This window comes from Hemitrygon akajei, chromosome 23, assembly GCF_048418815.1.
Source record: "Hemitrygon akajei chromosome 23, sHemAka1.3, whole genome shotgun sequence".
NCBI classification, from domain to species: Eukaryota; Metazoa; Chordata; class Chondrichthyes; order Myliobatiformes; family Dasyatidae; genus Hemitrygon; species Hemitrygon akajei.
The window spans coordinates 10,005,785-10,026,544 of NC_133146.1; positions in this window are offsets into that span (position 1 = coordinate 10,005,785).

A 20,760-nucleotide genomic window follows, 5' to 3' on the forward strand; every position below is an offset into this window, starting at 1 on the left:
GTTTAAGGAGGGGTATCCTGTGCATTTGCACATTTCTTTATATTTCTGTGTTACCGGTTCTCCACAGTTGTCAGTCTTTTGCTGTTTATCTCTGTCTGTCCCATTGCTCCTTTGCCCTGGACCGGACCAACCGGATACAGGACTGTGAAAGACTGGGAGAGCACAACTGAACAGAGAAAGCATAGGAGCAGTCTTGTCTGATGTAGAAAAAGTATGTGATATGGTATGGAAGGAAGGTTTGATAATCAAATTATAATCTTTATTTATTATTTCAAAATAATCAACATATATTTTGTAATATAGTTGTATCGGAGTAGCGTTACCTGTGGATGATGGATTGATGTGGGAAATGGTTGGTAATGTGGAGCGATGATGGATCGATATGGAAAGGGAGTGGGAATGTGAATTTATAACATTGAAACTTCAAGAGGCAATAAAAGACTCACATGGTCGACACATATTAAGGAAATAATAACCAAAAGTAAGAAAGCATTGAATGTTTTGAGATGTTTAGTAGGAAAGGAATGGGGGGCTGATGGGAAATCCCTGAAAGCGACTTGTATAGGAGTAACACTCGCTTTGCCTGGCGGCATGATCTCGGGGGTGATAGCCCCCCTGCCCGGCCAAACTTAAGAAATCTTGTTTGGGTGGATGCTGCGCGATTTGTCCCGTTATGAATCAGTACCTTGAAATAACAAACAGAACACAATATGCGATTAAATGATTAAGCTTTATAACTCTTACTTTGTCTATGTGGTTAGTAGAGAAACAAAATATGAAAGAAAAAGGGCGCCAATCTCATTAAACAGTCTGTGCACAATCGTTGGAGCTCACTCAGCCAGATCTTTCCACCATTCGATCTCCTCCGAGCGTCGCCGACCTCCGGACTCCCACTCGGAGTCCACTCCGTCTGGCGGCCTACCGACTCTCTCCATTCGCGTCTTCTCACTTCATCCCTCTCGCGCCTTCTGGCAAATGCCCGGGAAACCAACAGTTTCCAGAGAGGACAACAAAATCCTGATTGGCTAACATGCATAATTATATCTAGCCATAACACAAACATTACAAAGAAGCCATTACATAGAAGTAATAAGATCAATACTGGACTGTAGAAATGTGGTATGTGGATCAGCATCACACTGTGTGCTCAATAAAGTGGATATAATTCAAAGTCCAGCATGAAGGTTAACCAGTGGGGCAATAAGGACAAGACCGGTGGCGGCAATGCAGGTGGAGTTGGGAGCCACACCTCTGGATCTCAGCAGAACACAGCTTGCGTTAACATATTGGGTAAACCCACAGGGGCCTGGAGAAAATCATCAGACTAACAGCTTTTAGATCCATGCTAAAGAGAGGAAATCTGAAATTTTTGCACAGACCATTGAAGGAAAAACAGAAAGGAAATTAACTAGTAACAAGACAAGTGTGACAGAGCCTTTTCCTGGGCTGCCTCCATTGCTGCGTGAAGCACCAGAGGAGGAACTGAATTTATTCAACAGGAGGCGGAAAAATAGGGAAATGATGTTAAATCAAGATATAGTTGCAACATGTGTAAATAATAATCATTATGGATGTTTACACAGTTGCTACAACAATTACTAACTGTAGATTAGGGGTTTCCCGTTCGGTGAGACTTGAGGAACGGCCCGCCGGTGGCGGCTACAACCCGGACTCGACAAGAGGAGGTGAACAAAGAGTTAAGGCTGAAGTGGGTGCGAGTCTCTGAGGCGAGAGCTGGACAGAGACTGGTTGCTGTAATAACCCAGTTTATCCAGCGGCACCTTCTGTATTGTCATCTTGGGAGTTTTCCTCCCAGATCTCCCGCAATTCCTCCAAGCACTGGTCAAATTTTTCCTTTTCTATGGGGTCGGCCCTGCTGATCTTTGGTTCTATGATCTCACAGTGAGTCAGGGAAGGGAATCCAGGGGGTATCGGGACTCCCAGGAATTCTCCGGGCAGGTGAAAAGCGAAGCCGACATGATCCCACCAGCGGTAACAAGGGGGTAAATCCAATCCGGTAGAATCGGGTCTCCACGTCCAGCCCTGGTCTGATTTCGAAAGGACCGCCTCGGGATCACTGGGGATGTCGGGGCAGTCACTGAACAGGGAGGTTCCCGGACAGCAGACCACCACAGCATGCATCACCTCTAGCTTGTATTTGAACGTACCCAACACCCGCACCTCCGGCGGCTCCCCAGCGCACACGGAACCCTGGTACGTGTCCATCAGACTCGAAATATCGTAGGTGAACTTGAAATTGCCATATTGGGATCCACGCTGGAAAGCGGGAGAGCTGAAACAATGGGACAGTATGACCGTGTTTTGGGCTTTGCGATCGATGATCCATCGGTACTTGTTTCGCTCTCTCTCTATCTCAAGCTGGTCTATTTCGAAACCCCACCAGGAGAAACGTTCTGTTACCTTTTCTCCAATCTTCTTCCGCTTTCGGCTGGTGAATCTCCCGCTGGAGAAGATTTCTTTGGCAGCGCTGAAGGTGGTGACATGAGAGAGTTGTGTGGGCTGGAACTCGGGTCGGTCTGTCTCAGCGGTGTCGAGTAAGGAGTAGTCAGGTATTACTGGATAACTTGTATCCCAATTCTCGCAGCGCAGATGAACTCTGGGGTAAAATGATTCCTCTCCAAACCTGACTGCTCTCGTCTGGTGCCATAACCTTTGGCTAAACATGGTTCTGTTTGCCCACCTGCCGAGTGATACGACGCTGTTGAGAGAGACTTCTATATACTCGTGGGTGTCCCTCTGGAACTAGACCGGCAGACACGCAAGAGCGGGACTGAGGGAAATGATACTGAAAATATTTTACGCATCACCTCACTAGTTGATGAGGAAGGAGTTGACAGGTCGTGGCGTCATCACCTGCTGGTGAAACTGGATAGGTAGTATTCACAGGTGTAAATGGACCCAGCACACCACTACAAAAGTTTGATGGAATATCTTGGTGGCTCCGGATCAGCTGCACAGAAGTGCCAGTTTCCACTCTATCTACGAAATAATTTGACTGCAACCTGGAACATTTGGACAGCAAAGGAGCATACATCGAGATGTTTGTTTTTTGCCTACAGTTCAGTATGCAAGTCATCCAGTCATCCCCATCCAGTCATGCATCATCCAGACTCAGAAATCAAACAATATTGGACGTTCAGGTCGTTCTTCCACGGTCTTCCATTAAGAATTGAGAAAAAAATTTAGTAAGATCCCTGTTCTCAACGTCATCACTGACGAGCATACATCGGGATGTTTGGTATTTCCATACAGTTCAGCATGCAATACCATCATCAGCTCAAATTTTTAAATTCGATTATGTTAGTAATTCTTTGGATTTGTCCTGGACCCAGCATGTAAGTGCAATTATGAAGAGAACACAGCAGCGCCTTTACTTCCTTAAGAGCCTGCAGAGATCCAGAGTGACACCTAAAACTGACAGACTTCTATAGATGTCCAGTGGAGAGCCTATGACCGGCTGCATCACAGCCTGGTATGGACTCACCTTCAAAGACTCTTCACCTCATGTTCTCAATTGTCTTTGCTTATTTATTTATCATTATTATTTCTTTCCTTTTTTATTTGCAGTTTGTTGTCTTTTGCAAAAAAAAAAGTTCTTAAATGGTTCAACAGCCAAATTGGTGTGGTCTTTCATTGATTCTCTTTTGGTTATTGTTCTATTATAGATTTATTGAGTATTATTGAGAAAACTAATCTCAAGGTTGTATATGATGGCATATATGCACTTTGATAATAAACTTACTCTGAACTTTGAACAGTCTATTGTCACGGGTCTGATTAGTGATCCTTTGGTTCCTTTAAATTTCCTTTGTTTGTATCATGATTAGGACTATTGACTCCTTGTTTTCCTTTAATTCATTTTTTCCCTGTGTTCCTTGGGCTCTGTAATTAAAGGCGCTTGATTCTCAGCTGAACCATTCCGGTTATTTCTTTTTCCCTGTGTTCCGTTGGGTGCCTTGATTGAGGTACCTGATCCTCATTTCAATCCTGCGACATAAATAGCTCTGGGGTTCAGCTGTTCCTTTGCTGGACTGTCATCAGAAGCTCGTCACCAGAAACCTGTGAGCTCAGCCAGTGCAGCAATGGACGCTCCAGGCCGCCGCGAACAGTAGGAGTCCTGGCTCTGTGTCCAACTCCGTGTCGAGTCGGAGATGGAGTCCCAAGACAAGAGCCAAATCTGAGCTCCAAGTAAAGAGCCAAGTCAAGACCCGAGTTCCAAGTCCAAGTCCTAGTCTGGGTGGTATCCAAAGGTTACGTCCATGTTGACAGTTTGTCCTCCTCCTTGGCTTCCCTAGTAATTCTCAATAAACATAGTTCAGTTTATACTACCTCAGTGTCTGTATCTTGCGCTTGGGTCCACTCTCAATGCCCCCTTGTAACAGCAGTTTAGTGGTTTCAGAGCAGCCAGTCAGATATTCAGGGCGTGCAGGAGTGAGACAGACCAGTCAGCTGAGTGGTGTTGCAACAACAACCGTGCACTCAGTGTCAGTAAGACCAAAGAGATGATTGTGGAGTGCAGAGAGGGTAAAGCAAGGGAACATGAACCAATCCTCAGAGAGGGATCAGAAGTGGAGAGAGTGAGCAACTTCAAGCTCCTGGATGCCAAGATCCCTGAGGATCTAACCGGGTCAGAACAAATCGATGTAGCTACAAAATAAGCAAGGCAGCAGCTACAAAATAGAGAAAATCTGCAGATGCTGGAAATCCACACACACACACACACACACACACACACACACACACACACACACACACACACACACACACACACACACACACACACACACACACACACACACACACACACACACACACACACACACACACACACACACACACACACAGAGCCAGGCAGCTTGGAAGTTAATTAATGAAAAAGATACGGGGCTGGAGAAGGGAGAATCTGACAGGAGAGGACAGAAGGGCAGGGAAGAAAGAAAAGAGGGAGGAGCATCAGAGGGAGGTGGTAGGCAGATAAGGAGGTAAAGTGAGAGAGGGAAATGGGAACGGGGAATGGTGAAGGTGGGGTGGGGGAGGCTTTACAGGAAGTTCGAGAAGTCGATCTTCATGCCATCGGGCTGGGTGCTACCCAGACGGAATATAAGGTGTTGCTCCTTCAACCTGAGTGTGGCTTCATCACAACAGTAGAAGAGGCCATGGACTGGCACGTCGGAATGGGAATGAGAGGGGGACCTAAAATGGGTGACCACTGGGAGATCCCACTTGTTCTGGCAAGCAGAGTGCAGATGCTCAGCAAAGCAGTCCCCCAAACTACATTGGGTGTCCCTGATACATAAGAGGCTGGAATGTTAGTTCTGGAATGAAAAGCCTCATCTTGAGAGCAGATGTGGTGGAGACAGAGGAAGTGGGAAAAGGAGACAGCGTTTTACAAGTAACAGGGTTGGAAGAGGTATAGTCCAGATAGCTGTGAGAGTCAGTGGATTTATAATAGACGCCAGTAGATAAGCTGTTTCCAGAGATAGAGAATGAGAGATCGAGAAAGGGGGAGGGAGGTGTTGGAAATGGACCAGGTAAATTTTAGGGTGGGGAAGAAGTCGGAGGCAAAGTTGATGAAGTTGAAGAGCTCTGAATGGGTGTAGGACTGCACCAATGCCATCATGGATGTGGTGTAGGAAAAGCTGGGGAGTGATACCAGTGTAGGCTTGGAACATAGACTGTTCAATGTTGCCAACGGACAAGCAGGCATAGCTGGGACCCATGTGCCCATGGCTACACCTTTTGTTTGAAGGAAGAGGGAGGAGCCAAAGGAAAAATTGTTAGGAGTGAGGTCAAGTTCCACTAGACAGAAGAGAGTGGTGGTGGAGGGGAAATGTTTGGGTCTGGATTTCAGATTCTTAATGCAGGTCTTTGGCTTGGAGGTTTTCTCTTCTCTCCCGGTTCTTGACCACATGAATCGGGCATTAAGAACAAAACCATTGAAAGAGTTAAAACCGCACCCTGTCATTCTTCGTTTTCACTATGTGAGTACTAAGGAGAATTTAATTTGAATTTCTCGTCGGAAAGGAATTATTGAACATCAAAATCTTAAGTTTCGTCTGGTTGAAAATTATTGTCCTGAGGTAATGCAGGAAAGATTGCATTTTAAATTGGTGATATCAGAATTATATCAAAGGAATTACCCACCGGCTCTGCTATAGTCCGCTCACTTAGGGGTTGTTTTGCCCGATAAATAATTTAAATGGCTTTAATGGCGGGAGGGTTCAAAGACATCTTCAATCTCTCACTGCTACAGTGGGATGTTCCCACCTGTTTCCAAAGAATGACAATCATACCAATCCCCAAGAAGGCCAGGGTGAGCTGCCACAATGACTGTCGCCCAATGGCACACAGATCCACTCTGATGAAGTGTTTTGAGAGTTTGGGCAGGACTAGAATCAACTCCTCTGATGAAGGAAGGACTTGGACCCAGCGCTATTTGCCAGTCTTGTAATTTGTATCACAGTTCTCACAACACTGATGCTTTTTAGGGTAAAATGATTCCCCTTCATGCTTTCCTGCTCCTGTCATATGCCAGTTACATCGGTCAAACATGGTCCTGTTTGCCAGTCTGCTGAGTGGTATGACACTGATGAGAGAGACTTCGATATACCCGTGTGTATTTCTCTGGAACTAGACAGACGGACAGACAAGAGCGGGATGGAGGGAAATGAAATAGAAAATATTTTAGATATCACCTGACTAGTTGTTTGACAAAGGAGTTGACAGGTCGTGGCATCATCATGTACATGTGAAACCGGATAGGTAGCATTCACAGGTGTAAGTGGACCCAGCACACCACTACAAAAGTTTGATGCGGCATCTTCGTGGCTGCGGATCAGCTGTGCAGAAGGACCAGTTTCCATGATGTTTAACTCTATGACCCTGTCTACAAAATAATTTGACTTTTCTCCCTGAAACATCTAGACAGCAAAGGTGCATACATCGGGATGCTTGTTATTGCCTACAGTTCAGGATGCAATACCATCATTCCCTCAGATTTTTAACTTCCACTATGTTAATAATTCTTTGGACCTGTCCTGGACCCAGCATGTAAGTGCAATGCTGAAGAAATACACAGCATTAAGAGTCTGCAGAGATCCAGAGTGACACTTAAGACTTTGACAGACTTTGACAGACTTCTATAGATGTCTGTAGATGTCCAGTGGAGATCAGATGACCGGTTGTATCACAGTCTGGTATGGAAACACCAATGCCCTTGCATGGAAAATCCTACATAAAGTAGAGGATACGGCACAGTCCATCACGGGTAAAGCCCTCCTCACCAATGAGGACATCCACACCACACCTTGTTGCAGGAAAGCCAACATCCATCATCAAGGACCCCTCCTCCCAGGACGTGCTCTCTTATCATTGATGCCATCAGGAAGAAGGTACGGGAGCCTCAGGACTCACACCACCAGGTTCAGGAACAGTTATTACCCCTCAACCATTGGGCTCTTGAACCAAAGGGGGTAACTTCACTCAACTTCACTTGCCCCATCATTTAAGTGTTCCCACAACTATGAACTCACTTACAAGTACTCTTCATCTCATGTTCTCAATTTTGTCATGATAATTGTTGGGGACTTTAACATGAAAGTGGATTGGGAAAACCAGGATAGTACTGGACCTCAAAAGAGAGAATTTGTAGATCATCTAAGGGATGGCTTTTTAGAACAGCTTGTTGTCAAGCCCAGTAGTGGATCGGCTGTGCTGGATTGGGTGTTGTGCAATGATCTGGAGGTGATAAGAGAGCTGAAGATTAAGGAACCCTTAGGGAACAGTGATTACAATATGATCGAGTTCACATTGAAATTTGAGAGGGAAAAAATAAAATGCAGTATGTTGGTATTTCAGTGGAATAAAGGCAATTACAGTGGCATGAGAGGGGACCTGGTGGAAGTTGACTGGAAAGGGACATTTGCAGGAAGGACAGCATTTCAGCAATGGCTGGAGTTTCTGCGAAAAATGAGGGAAGTGTAAGACAGATATATTCCAAATAAGAAGAAATTTTCAAAGGGAAGAAGGACACTACAGTGGCTGACAAGTGAAGTCAGAGACAAATAAAAGCAAAAGAGAGGGCATACAAGGAAGCCAGAGCTAGTGGGAAGATAGAGGATTGGGGAGCTTTTAAAAACTTGCAGAAGGAAACTAAGAAGGTCATTCAGAAGGAAAAGATCAATTACGAGAGGAAGCTGGAGACTAATATCAAAGAAGATACTAAAAGCTTTTACAAGTATATAAAGGGTAAAAGAGAGTCGATGGTAGATATAGGACCAATACAAAATGACTCTGAAGATATTGTACTGAGAGATGCAGAGATGGCAGAGGAACTGAATGCATATTTTGTATCAGTCTTCACAGTGGAAGACATCTGCAGTATACTGGACATTCAAGAGTGTCAAGGAAGTGAAGTTTGTGCAGTGAAAATTATGACTGAGAAGGTGTTCAGGAAGCTTAATGGTTTGAGGGTGGATAAATCTCCTGGACCTGCTGGAATGCACCCTCGGGTTCTGAAGGAAGTAGCTGGAGAGATTGTGGAAGCATTAACGATGATCTTTCAAGGATCGATAGATTCTGGCATTGTACTGGATGACTGGAAAATTGCAAATGTTACTCTGTTATTTAAGAAGGATGGGAGGTAGCAGAAAGGAAACTATAGACCTGTTAGCCTGACATCAGTGGTTAGGAAGTTGTTGGAATCGATTGTTGGGGATGAGATTACATCATTAGGATGTAAAGACCTCCAAATTTCTAAAATTCCCAAGTCAAATAAAAAGGAATTAGTAAAAGTAGCAATTTGTTGGGAAGTGCCTGATTGGGCGCAGACCTATCCATCATAGGATTCAAACAACAATTAAATTCTCTGCACATTCTTAACATATATTCTTTAAAATTGAGAAGAGATACAACTAAATGCTTAAAGAATTCAGGATAGTCAGTATTTGGTGCATAAATATTAACCAAAACTACTTTTTGGTTATAAAGTAAACCAGTAATTAATAGAAATCTACCATATGGATCTGAGATTATATCATAATGAACAAATGAGATCGAGGAGTCTATAAAATTGGAAACGACTTTCACTTTGGTCGATGAGTTAGAATGAAACTGTTGACCTTAAAAAACCTAAAAAAAACCTTAAAAAACCTAAAAAAAACCTTAAAAAATCCTCCTTCCTCACATGAGTCTCCTGCACAAAAATAATCTGAGCATTCAATCTATGAAAAACCTTAAAAATCTTCTTCCGTTTAATTGGATGATTCAAACCGTTCGTGTTCCATGAAACAAAGTTAATAATATTATTCATTGTTCTTAAATAAACCATATAGGATGTAAAGGGTTAACCATATTGCATAGGAAACTCATGCGTCAGGAAGAGGGAAAAAAGTTTAAAGAGGAACCCGAAGTTACGACAATACAGCCATTTTTGCAGTTTCAAGTCAGCCCAAATGAAAAATACTAAGCTAAAAATAGCCCTCCCCTCCCACAAAGACCAGAAAACTTGGCCAATAGACAGCCAGAGAACTATCCACGAACCTCCCTACCCCCATCTCTCTTGACGTCGTCTCCAAATTTAAAAAAATTTAAAAAAACACCCATTGTCAAAATATTGTGAAAGGAATGCCAAACACGTATTAAGAAAAAAAACATTATTTTTTGACATATTAAAAGACAAGGTCTTAAAAAAAGAAACAGAATACAATCTTAATAATATTTCAAGGAAAAACAAATAATCACCAAGTCAAAGTCTTAATAATTTTCGAAAGCGAACAATTAAAAATAAAAAAGTAAAATAATAAAGGAAAAAGAAAGGAACTTTAACATAGAAACATAATAAACATCCATACGCCAAAACAAAGTATTGGAAGAATCAGCCCAAGGGCATAGTTCTACGAACTTAAAATGTCTGAATCTATACACTGGTTATCAACTAATAAACCAGAAGTATATAAACATAAAGGAATTGTAAATTTATTAAACATCCGAGCTCAAACAATGCTCCGAGATATTGTTGTGTGTTATCCACGGATTTAAATGATTTATCGGGCAAAACAACCCTTAAGCGAGCAGGGTATAGAAGAGTCGGTGGGAAATTCCTTTGATATAATTCTGACATCACCAATTTAAAACACAATCTCTCTTGCTGTTATGGTCCGGTCTGGAGCCCGCATTCCGGGTCTTGATCTGGTCCGTGGTTTCCGGACTCCGGGTCTTGCAGCCATCCCTCCTGTCACCCTTAAGCCAAATAGGATCATCTTGGCTTAAGAAGGTGCACCTGTTGCCTATCAACTGGCAGGTGGATATAAGGGACTCTGGGATCAAGCCTAGTTGGGGGTTACTCTGCTTGCCATGTTCTGAGGGGTTTTGTCTGATTTACTCTGTTTGTTCTGGTCGTCCTGGCTTGGAGGGCCCATGGCTTCATCCCCAAGTTCTGTGAGTCAGCCTTGGAGTCACCCTGGACCAAGTTCCCTTTTGATCCCTTGCCTCTGTCGGGTAGCAGGCCAGACTGCTGTTGCCCGGTAGAGGGACTCTGTCCCCTTCCTACCAATCACCTCTGATGGGTTGGGCCTGCTACCTGCCCAGGTGTCCTGTGTCTTGCTTGGGCCTCTGTGTTCCTCCCTGGGAGGTGGCCCTGCCCAGGAGTATGTGGCCTGTGCTGAGGTCTTTGCCCCTTCCTACCCCTTGCTCCCTATGGGTTGTGCCTGCACCTGCCCAGGTGTTCCGTGTCCTGCCCAGGCCTACGTGTTCCTGCCTAGGAGATGGCCCTGCCCAGGAGTTATGCGGCTGCCCAGGGGGCTCTCCTGCCTAGCCGCGAACTGCAAGACCCTGCCTAGCCGCAGACTCTCTGTGAACCCCAGGATTACCTAGCACGCCCTGGTCTCCCCATCTGGTTCTATCCTTTAGTTATTCCTGTCCTGCCCCTAGTACTTCAGTGCCTGCATCCTGCACTTGGGCCCAGCCTCGTGTCCTCATGTGACACTTGCATTACCTCAGGACAATAATCTTCAACCAAATGAAACTTAAGATTTTGATGTTCAGTAATTCCTTTCCGATGAACAATTCGAATTAAGTGCTCCTTAGTACTCATATAGTGAAATTGAAGAATGACAGGGTGTGGTTTTAACTCTTTTGGTGGTTTTGTTCTTAATACCCGATGCATGTGGTCAAGAACCGGGAGATAAGAGAAAACCTCCGAGCCAAAGACCTCCATTAAGAATTGAGAAAAAAATTTAGTAAGATCCCCGTTCTCAATGAGACCTATTGCATAACTGAGACCTATTATTCGCAAATTCTGTCTGCAACTACGACTCTCCAAATCAAAAGTCTTGACTTTACACGGCTCCAATGTATGAGTCGTCGAAGTTAATTTCTTTTCCAAAGACTTCCATCTGGAATCTTTCTGTTTCCCAGCTTCAGTAAGCTCTGGAATTTGCCATTGCTGTTTTTCATACTCCTTTCATTCCCTGGAGTTCAGGAGAATGAGGGGGAATCTCATAGAAACATTCTGAATGTCAAAAGGCCTGAACAGATTAGATATAGCAAAGTTCTTTCCCATGCTAGGGGATTCTAGGACAAGAGGGCACAACTTCAGGATTGAAGGACATCCTTTTAGAACTGAGATGTGGAGGAAATTACTTAAGTCAGAGGGTGGTAGATCTCTGGAATTTGTTGCCATGAGTGGCTGTGGAGGCCAAGTCATTGGGTGTATTTAAGGCTGAGATAGATAGGTTCTTGATTAGCCAGGGCATCAAAGGGTATGGGGTGAAAGCAGGGGAGTGGGGATGACTGGAAGAATTGGATCAGCCCATGACTGAATGGTGGAGCTCACTTGATGGGCCAAATGGCCTACTCCTGCTTATGGTCTAATTCTATTTGCTTATTTATTTATTTATTTATTTATTTATTATTATTTCTTTCTTTTTGTCTTTGCAGTTTGTTGTCTTTTGCAACAAACAACAACAATTTGTCTTAAATGGTTGAACACCCAGATTGGTGTGGTCTTTCATTGATTCTCTTTTGGTTATTGTTCTATTATAGATTTATTGAGTATGCCCACAAGAAAACAAATCTCAGGGTTGTATATGATGGCATATATGCACTTTGATAATAAACTTACTCTGAACTTGGAAGAGTGTATCACCTTGCCTGTGAATGGAAGAGGCTCCTGAGGTGCAGCAGATTATAACTCAGAAATAACCCTTCCTACCTACAAAGACCTCCAGATTTATCTATCATCCATGTGGCTAACTCAGTTTCTTAAATGTTCTTAATGTATCTGCCTCTGTCACTACCCCTGATAACACATTCCACGCACCCACCACTCTGTAAAAATCTTGCCTCTGTATCTCATCTACACTTCCGCCAATCACCTTAAAATTACACCCACTCATATGAGCTGTTTCTGCCCTGGGAATAAGTCTCAGGCTGTCCTCTTGATCTACATCTCTCATCATCTTGCATGTTGCTCACATTCCTCCTGCCTGTCCACCAAACAGTGGACACTGTGGAGACACTGATCGATTGGTTGCAAAAGGCAGCTCATGCCAGAGATTTTGGGATGGCGATCAAGAGGAATATGTGATTCCCTGCTTCCTTCCACTGAACGCAGATGACATTCAAACAATCACCCCAAAATCATATGGTCTGCACGTTCAGCCATTGCAAGTGTAGAGAGGTTTGTTTGGAACTGAGAAGATGGTGAGTGACTTCACTGAAATGTACAGAACCCTCAGGGGGTTTGTCAGGGTCAGGGTGAAATACTGGAAAAACTTAGGATTCAGTTCTGACCTAGCGTTATGGACCTGGCATGATAACTGATTCTCTTCCGACAGTTGTTCCTGACCTGCTGGGAATATCCAGCATATTTCTATTGTTGTCAGACTTCCAGCATCTGCAGTTGTGGTTTCAGAGCAGCCAGTCAGATATTCAGGGCGTGCAGGAGTGAGTCAGACCAGTCAGCTGAGTGGTGTTGCAACAACAACCGTGCACTCAGTGTCAGTAAGACCAAAGAGATGATTGTGGAGTGCAGAGAGGGTAAAGCAAGGGAACATGAACCAATCCTTAGAGGGGGATCAGAAGTGGAGAGAGTGAGCAACTTCAAGCTCCTGGGTGTCAAGATCTCTGAGGATCTAACCTGGTCAGAACATATTGATGTGGTTACAAATTAGGCAAGACAGCAGCTACAAAGAAGAGGAAATCTGCAGATGCTGGAAATCCAAGCAAAACACACACACACACAAACTCAGTAGGCCAGGCAGCATCTGTGGAAAAGAGTACAGTTGACATTTCAGGCTGAGACCCTTTGTCAGGACTGGAAAAAGAAGTAAGGAGTCAGAGGAAGAAAGTGGGGGGAAGGGAGCAAAAACCACAAGGTGAGAGGTGAACCATGGAGGGGGAGGGGTGAGGTAAAGAGCTTGGAAGTTAATTATTGAAAAAGTTACGGGGCTGGAGAAGGGGGAATCTGACAGGAGAGGACGGAAGGGCAGGGAAGAAAGAAAAGAGGGAGGAGCATCAGAGGGAGGTGGTAGGCAGATAAGGAGATAAAGTGAGAGAGGGAAATGGGAACGGGGAATGGTGAAGGTGGGGAGGAGGAGGTTTTACCAGCAGTTTGAAAAATCGATGTTCATGCCGTCAGGTTGGAGGCTACCCAGATAGAGTATAAGGTTTTGCTCCTCCAACCTGAGTGTGGCTTCATCACAACAGCAGAGGAGGCCATGGACTGACGTGTCGGAATGGGAATGGGAGGGGGAATTAAAATGGGCGACCACTGGGAGATCTGGCTTTTTCTGACAGATGGAGTGTAGATGCTTGGGAAAACGGTCCCCCAAACTGCATCTGGTCTCCCCGATATACAGGAGGCCACACCAGGAGCAACAAACACAGAAAGTGACCCCAACAAACTCACAGTTGAACTGCCACCTCACCGGGAGGGACAGTGTGGGGCCCTGAATGGTAGCGAGGGAGGAGTTATAGGGGCAGATGTAGCACTTGTTCCGCTTGCAGGGGTAAGTGCTGGGGGGTGATAAGTGGGGAAGGGCAAGTAGACAAGGAAGTCATGTAGGGAGTGATCCCTGTGGAAAGCAGAAAGGTGGGGAGTGGTGGGAGGGAAAAATATGCTTGGTAGTGGGGATCCCATTGGAGTTGGTGGAAGTTGCAGAGAATTATACACTGGATGCGGAGCCTGGTGGGTGGTAGTTGAGGACAAGAGGAACCCTATCCCTGGTGTGGTGGCGGAAGGATGGGATGAGGGCAGATGTGTGTGAAATGGAAGACATAAGGTTGAGAGCAGTGTTGATGGTAGAAGAAGGAAGCCCCTTTCTTTTAACAGGGAGGACATCTATTTAGTTCTGGAATGAAAATTCACATCCTGAGAGCAGATGTGGTGGAGACAGAGGAATTGAGAAAAGGAGATAGCGTTTTACAAGTATCAGGGTTGGAAGAGGTATAGTCCAGGTAGCTGTGAGAGTCAGTGGGTTTATAATAGACATCAGTAGGTAAGCTGTTTCCTAGAGACACAGAGATCAAGAAAGGGGAGGGAGGTGTCGGTAATGGACCAGGCAAATTTTAGGGCAGGTTGGAAGTTGGAGACAAAGTTGATGAAGTTGACGAGCTCCGAATGGGTGTTGGACTGCACCAATGCAGTCGTGGATGTGGTGTAGGACAAGCTGGGGAGTGATACCAGTGTAGGTTTGGAACATAGACTGTTCAATGTTGCCAATGGACAGGCAGGCATAGCTGGGACCACGTGTGTACCCATAGCTACACTTTTTGTTTGAAGCAAAAGGGAGGAGCCAAAGGAGAAATTATGAAGAGTGAGGTCAAGTTCCACTAGACAGAGGAGAGTGGTGGTGGAGGGGAAATGTTTGGGTCTGGTGTGCAGAAATAAATGGACCCACATCACCTGGGGCATGCCTTCTTATCATCGTTACCATCAGGAAGGAGGTACTGAAGACACACACTCAGCAATTCAGGAACAGCTTCCTCCCTTCTGCCATTCAATTCCAAAATGGACATTGAATCATGAACACTACCTCACTTTTAAATTTTTTTAACATATTATTTCTGTTTTTGCAGTATATTTAATCTATTCATATACATATACATATATGTATATAGTGTATTTACTGTGATTGGTTTACCTGTTTATTTTTTCTTGCTACTTGATGATATATTACATCGTACTGTTGCTGCTCAGTTAACAAATTTCACAACATACGCCAGTGATAATAAACCTGATTCTGATATTTCCACAGGTACATAAATTCAAGGGGCAGACATTGAGCTTTCTAACTCATTATCTCTCAGGCATTGTATCTCTATCTCTTTACCTCATCCTGGTCAATTTTGAAACTCCACCAAGAGGAACATGCTCCTCATTTTCTCCAACCTTCCCTGCTCCCATCAGATGTCATTCAGCATGGTTCAACATGGTCCCAGATTGGCCACCTGTCATGTGGTAAAATGCTGCCAGGAGAGACGTATTTATCCCTGTTGACATTTATTTGAAAGTTTATGGGCTGGTAGCAGATTGAGGAAAATGAATGAATCTGTAAATATTTTCAACATTAGCTCACTGTTGGTTGAGTTAAGAGATACACTTGTGAAACTTTTTTAATTAGTTTTTTAATACATTTTCTACATAGCTACAGATAAAAAAAAAACCCCGGATCAAAATGAAGAACATTGATACAGTGCAAAAATAAACATACAATAATAATATGATACAAAGAAAGATAATTGAGAAAGCACCCAAATTGAAGACATGTAAAATTAGTATCCTCCCCAAGCCCCACAACAACAAAAAACTCCAGACCAACCACAACACAATATAGAGAATATAAATCAGGACAATCAAACCCCCAAAACTGTAAATACACTTAGCAACAGAAGATATTAATGCCTACTACAAAAAAAAAGCTGAAAGCAAAGGACCGAAAAAAAACCTTAGTTAAGAGGAAGGTTATGAAAGTACTCAATAAAAGGTCCCCAGACCTTATAGAACTTTAAATCCAAATTAAGGACTGAATAATGAATTTTTTCAAGGTCTAAGCAGGCCATAATATCGTTAAGCCATTGAGCATGCGTGGGTGGGGCAACATCTCTCCATCTAAGAAGGATTAAACGTCTAGCCAGGAGAGAGGCAAAAGATAATATTCGACACTTAGTCGAACTCAGACGTAAATCTGTCTCACCCCAGAAACCAAACAAAGCAATTAAAGGGTTAGGTTCTAGGTGGTGATTCAGAATATACGATAACGTTATGAAGACATCTTTCCAAAATTTCTCCAAGCTAGGACAAAACCAGTACATATGAATGAGAGAGGCCTCGCCCCTTTTGCATTTATCACAAAGCGGACTGATGTTAGGGTAAAATCGAGATAATTTAGATTTAGGCATATGGGCTCTATGAACAATCTTAAACTGTAAAAGGCAATGGCGAGCACAAAGAGAGGTTGAATTAACCGATTTGAGAATCGAGTCCCAAGTCTCATCGGATAAAGAGGTATTTAAATCATGCTCCCATGCCATTTTAATTTTATCCACAGGGGCACGTCGTAGGGCTGCAAATTTATCATGAATAAATGATATTAAACCTTTACCTAGTGGATTAATAGAAAGAAATAAGTCCATAACATTTTTCTCAGGCATTTCAGGGAAGTTAGGGATTAAAGGAGTAATAAATTGTCTAATTTGGAGATATCTAAAAAAATGAGCATTAGGCAGATTGAACTTAGCAGCGAGCTGTTGAAAAGAAGCGAAGCGATTATCAATAAAAAGATCTTCAAAATGTCTAATGCCCTTCCTATACCAATCATGGAAGGCTGAGTCATACGTAATAGGTAAAAAAAGGTGATTATGTAAGATAGGGCTAGAAAAGGAAAAACCATGGAAACCATAAAATTTCCTAAACTGAGCCCATATACGCAAAGTGTGTCTGACAAGAGGATTAACTATTAATCTGGACAAACTACTAGGGAGTACAGAGCCGAGAAGTGCAGAGATAGATAATTCATTAGTGGAGCTTAACTCCATTGCCACCCAATTAGGGCACTCGGGTTGGCCATGGAAAAAAGTCAATCAGATCCCCTCTCATCCTTCTAAATTCCAGTGTATACAAGCCCAGTGGCTCCAACCTTTCAACATATGACAGTCCCGCCATCCCGAGAATCAACCTCGTGAACCTACGCTGTACTCCCTCAATAGCAAGAATGTCCTTCCTTAAATTTGGAGACCAAAACTGAACGCAATACTCCAGGTGTGGTCTCACCGGGGCCCTGTACAACTGCAGATACTGGGATAATTTTTAAGAAGAGGCAGATTTTAAGGATAAAATAAAGATATAATAAACAAGCAACAATTCACAGAGAGGATTTCACAAATAGCTTGGGAGTCTTATGATTAAAATGAAATTTGCTGGGAGCATTCAGCCAGTCATGCAGGATGTAGCAAGGAGAATCAGAGTTCACTTTCAACAGGGCCTCAGACATCAAGTCTGCCTCCCTCTTCACAGATAAAGCCTAACCTGCTGAGTGCTTTCAGTATTTTCTGATCATTTCCCCCCAAATTTCTAGCAACTTAGTGATTTTTGTTTTGAAAAAGAACTTCCAGATGCTGGAGATCTGAAACAAAATCAGACACTCAGCAGTGATATTAATTAGTTCCAAAGAAAGTTTGGTGGAACTTATGAGGCTTTTAGGTAGAGACATGAACATGAAGGGGTTGGAGGGTTATGGATGATATGCAGGAGAACATTTTGTATAAATTGGCATCAATATCAGTACAGTATGACATTGTGGGCTGAATGCCTTGTTGGACTATTCCAACTTCCTGTATACTGGGATTAGTCAGTCGTCCCTGTCCTAACTGCAACTGGTCCAGAATGCCGCAGCCAGGCTCCTGGAAGAGGGACAATATTACTCCTATCCTGGCCTCCCTCCACTGCCTGCCAGTGTGGTTCAGAATTGATTTTAAGATTCTCCTGTTTGTTTATAAAGCCCTAAGTGGGCTGCCCCGCCTTACATCACAGACCTTCTAACCCCTTATTCTACCACCAGGTCCCTCAAGTCAGCTGACTTTGGGCTCCTGGCTGTCCCGCGATCTAATCTTAAGCTCAGGGGTGACCGTACCTTTGCTATTGTAGCCCCTAGACTGTGGAACAACATTCCCCTCCATCAGCTCTTTTAAATCCAGGCTCAAAACTTACTTTTTTCACTAGAGTTTGAATCCTCCTGATGTGGCTGATTTTTGGCTTGTGCCTAGGCCCTTGTGTTGTTCCTTTTGTGCCTATAAGCTGTTTGCCTTGTTGGTTATGTCTGTGTTTCTTGTATTTGTGATTTTAGCAATCTGCTCTGATCTGTACAGCACTTCGGTCAATGTCGGTTGTTTTTAAATGTGCTATTTAAATAACCATATAACCACATGACAATTACAGCACGGAAACAGGCCATCTAGGCCCTTCTAGTCCGTGCCGAACGCTAACTCTCACCTAGTTCCACTGACCTGCACTCAGCCCATGACCCTCCATTCCTTTCCTGTCCATATGCCTATCCAATTTTGCTTTAAATGACAACACCGAACCTGCCTCCACCACTTCTACTGGAAGCTCATTCCACACAGCTACCACTCTCTAAGTAAAGAAATTCCCCCTCATGTTACCCTTAAACTTTTGCCCCCAAAGTCTCAACTCATGTCCTCTTGTTTGAATCTCCCCTACTCTTCAATGGAAAAAGCCTATCCACGTCAACTCTATCTATCCCCCTCATAATTTTAAATACCTCTATCAATTCCCCCCTCAACCTTCTACACTCCAAAGAATAAAGACCTAACTTGTTCAACCTTTCTCTGTAACTTAGGTGCTGAAACCCAGGTAACATTCTAGTAAATCTCCTCTGTACTCTCTCTATTTTGTTGACATCTTTCCTATAATTCGGTAACCAGAACTGTACACAATACTCCAAATTCGGCCTTACCAATGCCTTGTACAATTTTAACATTACATCCCAACTCCTATACTCAATGCTCTGATTTATAAAGGCCAGCATACCAAAAGCTTTCTTCACCACCCTATCAACATGAGGTTCCACCTTCAGGGAACTATGCACCATTATTCCTAGATCACCCTGTTCTACTGTATTCTTCAATGCCCTACCATTTACCATATATGTCCTATATGGATTATTCCTACCAAAATGTATCACCTCACACTTTTCAGCATTAAACTCCATCTGCCATCGTTCAGCCCACTCTTCTAACTGGCCTAAATTTCTCTGCAAGCTTTGAAACAGTCACAGTGAGAACGTACAAATTCCTCATAGACAGGAAACCCATGCGGTCACAGTGAGAACGTACAAACTCCTCATAGACAGGAAACACATGCGGTCACAGTGAGAACGTACAAACTCCTTACAGGCAGGAAACCCATGCAGTCATGCAGAGAACGTCCTTATAGACAGTGGCAGGAAATGAACAGTTATGGTCACAGTAATTACCAGTTTTCTATTGTAAGTTTCTGAGTTTACATTTATGCTGAAATTGTCTGGAGAAAATTGTTTCATAAAATCCTCCTGGCTTGGATGCTCAGTTCCTAATTACAGGTGAGCTTCATGTTATGTGGGCGCTCTTTTCCTGGGAAATGGGCTGAGTTATAATTTCAGTACATGAAGATGAAACAAAATCTAAACTGTAAAAAAATGTGGTTTATTTACTTATTTTCCCACACACAAATTCTATGAGAGGAAATTTTATTCTACATCTTAAGTTTTTGGGTTATTCTACAAGGACAAGTTTTATGAATTTGTGATTACTTTAAGGACAAATTTTCATAAACTGACCAGAGGTAACACAGGGGTTGCTTGTAGTGTAGATTTACCCTTAATAAATAATGTTAAAAGCAATTAAATTTTTATGCTGACCTGCTTCAGTGAGTCAAAGACTACAGGATTCGTCACCTCGTAAGCAATTTGAAGTGAAGCACCACCCATGTCCAATATGCTGACAGTCCGTTTGCGAATCACAGAACCTTGATTGCTGGACACGGTCACAGCAACCAATGCATCATCACCTGAAACCAACCAGAGAGAACCGGTAAAGGAAACAGCGGAAACTAGATCAGTAGACGAATTGGAACTGGTTTATTATTATAGACAATAGACAATAGGTGCAGGAGTAGGCCATTTGGCCCTTTGAGCCAGCACCACCATTCACACTGTGATCATGGCTGATCATCCACAATCAGTACCCCGTTCCTGCCCTCTCCCCATATCCCTTGACTCCGCTATCTTTAAGAGCTCTATCTAACTCTTTCTTGAAAGCATCCAGAGAATTGGCCTCCACTGCCTTCTGAGGCAGAGCATTCCATAGATCCACAACTCTCTGGGTGAAAAAGTTTTTCCTCAACTCTATTCTAAATGGCCTACCCCTTATTCTTAAACTGTGGCCTCTGGTTCTGGACTCCCCCAACATCGGGGACATGTTTCCTGCCTCTAGTGTGTCCAATCCCTTAATAATCTTAATCGTTTCAATCAGATCCCCTCTCATCCTTCTAAATTCCAGTGTATACAAGCCCAGTTCGCTCCAATCTTTCAACATATGACAGTCCCGCCATCCCGGGAATTAACCTCGTGAACCTACACTGCACTCCCTCAATAGCAAGAATGTCCTTCCTCAAATTTGGAGACCAAAACTGCACACAATACTCCAGGTGTGGTCTCACCAGGGCCCTGTACAACTGCAGGA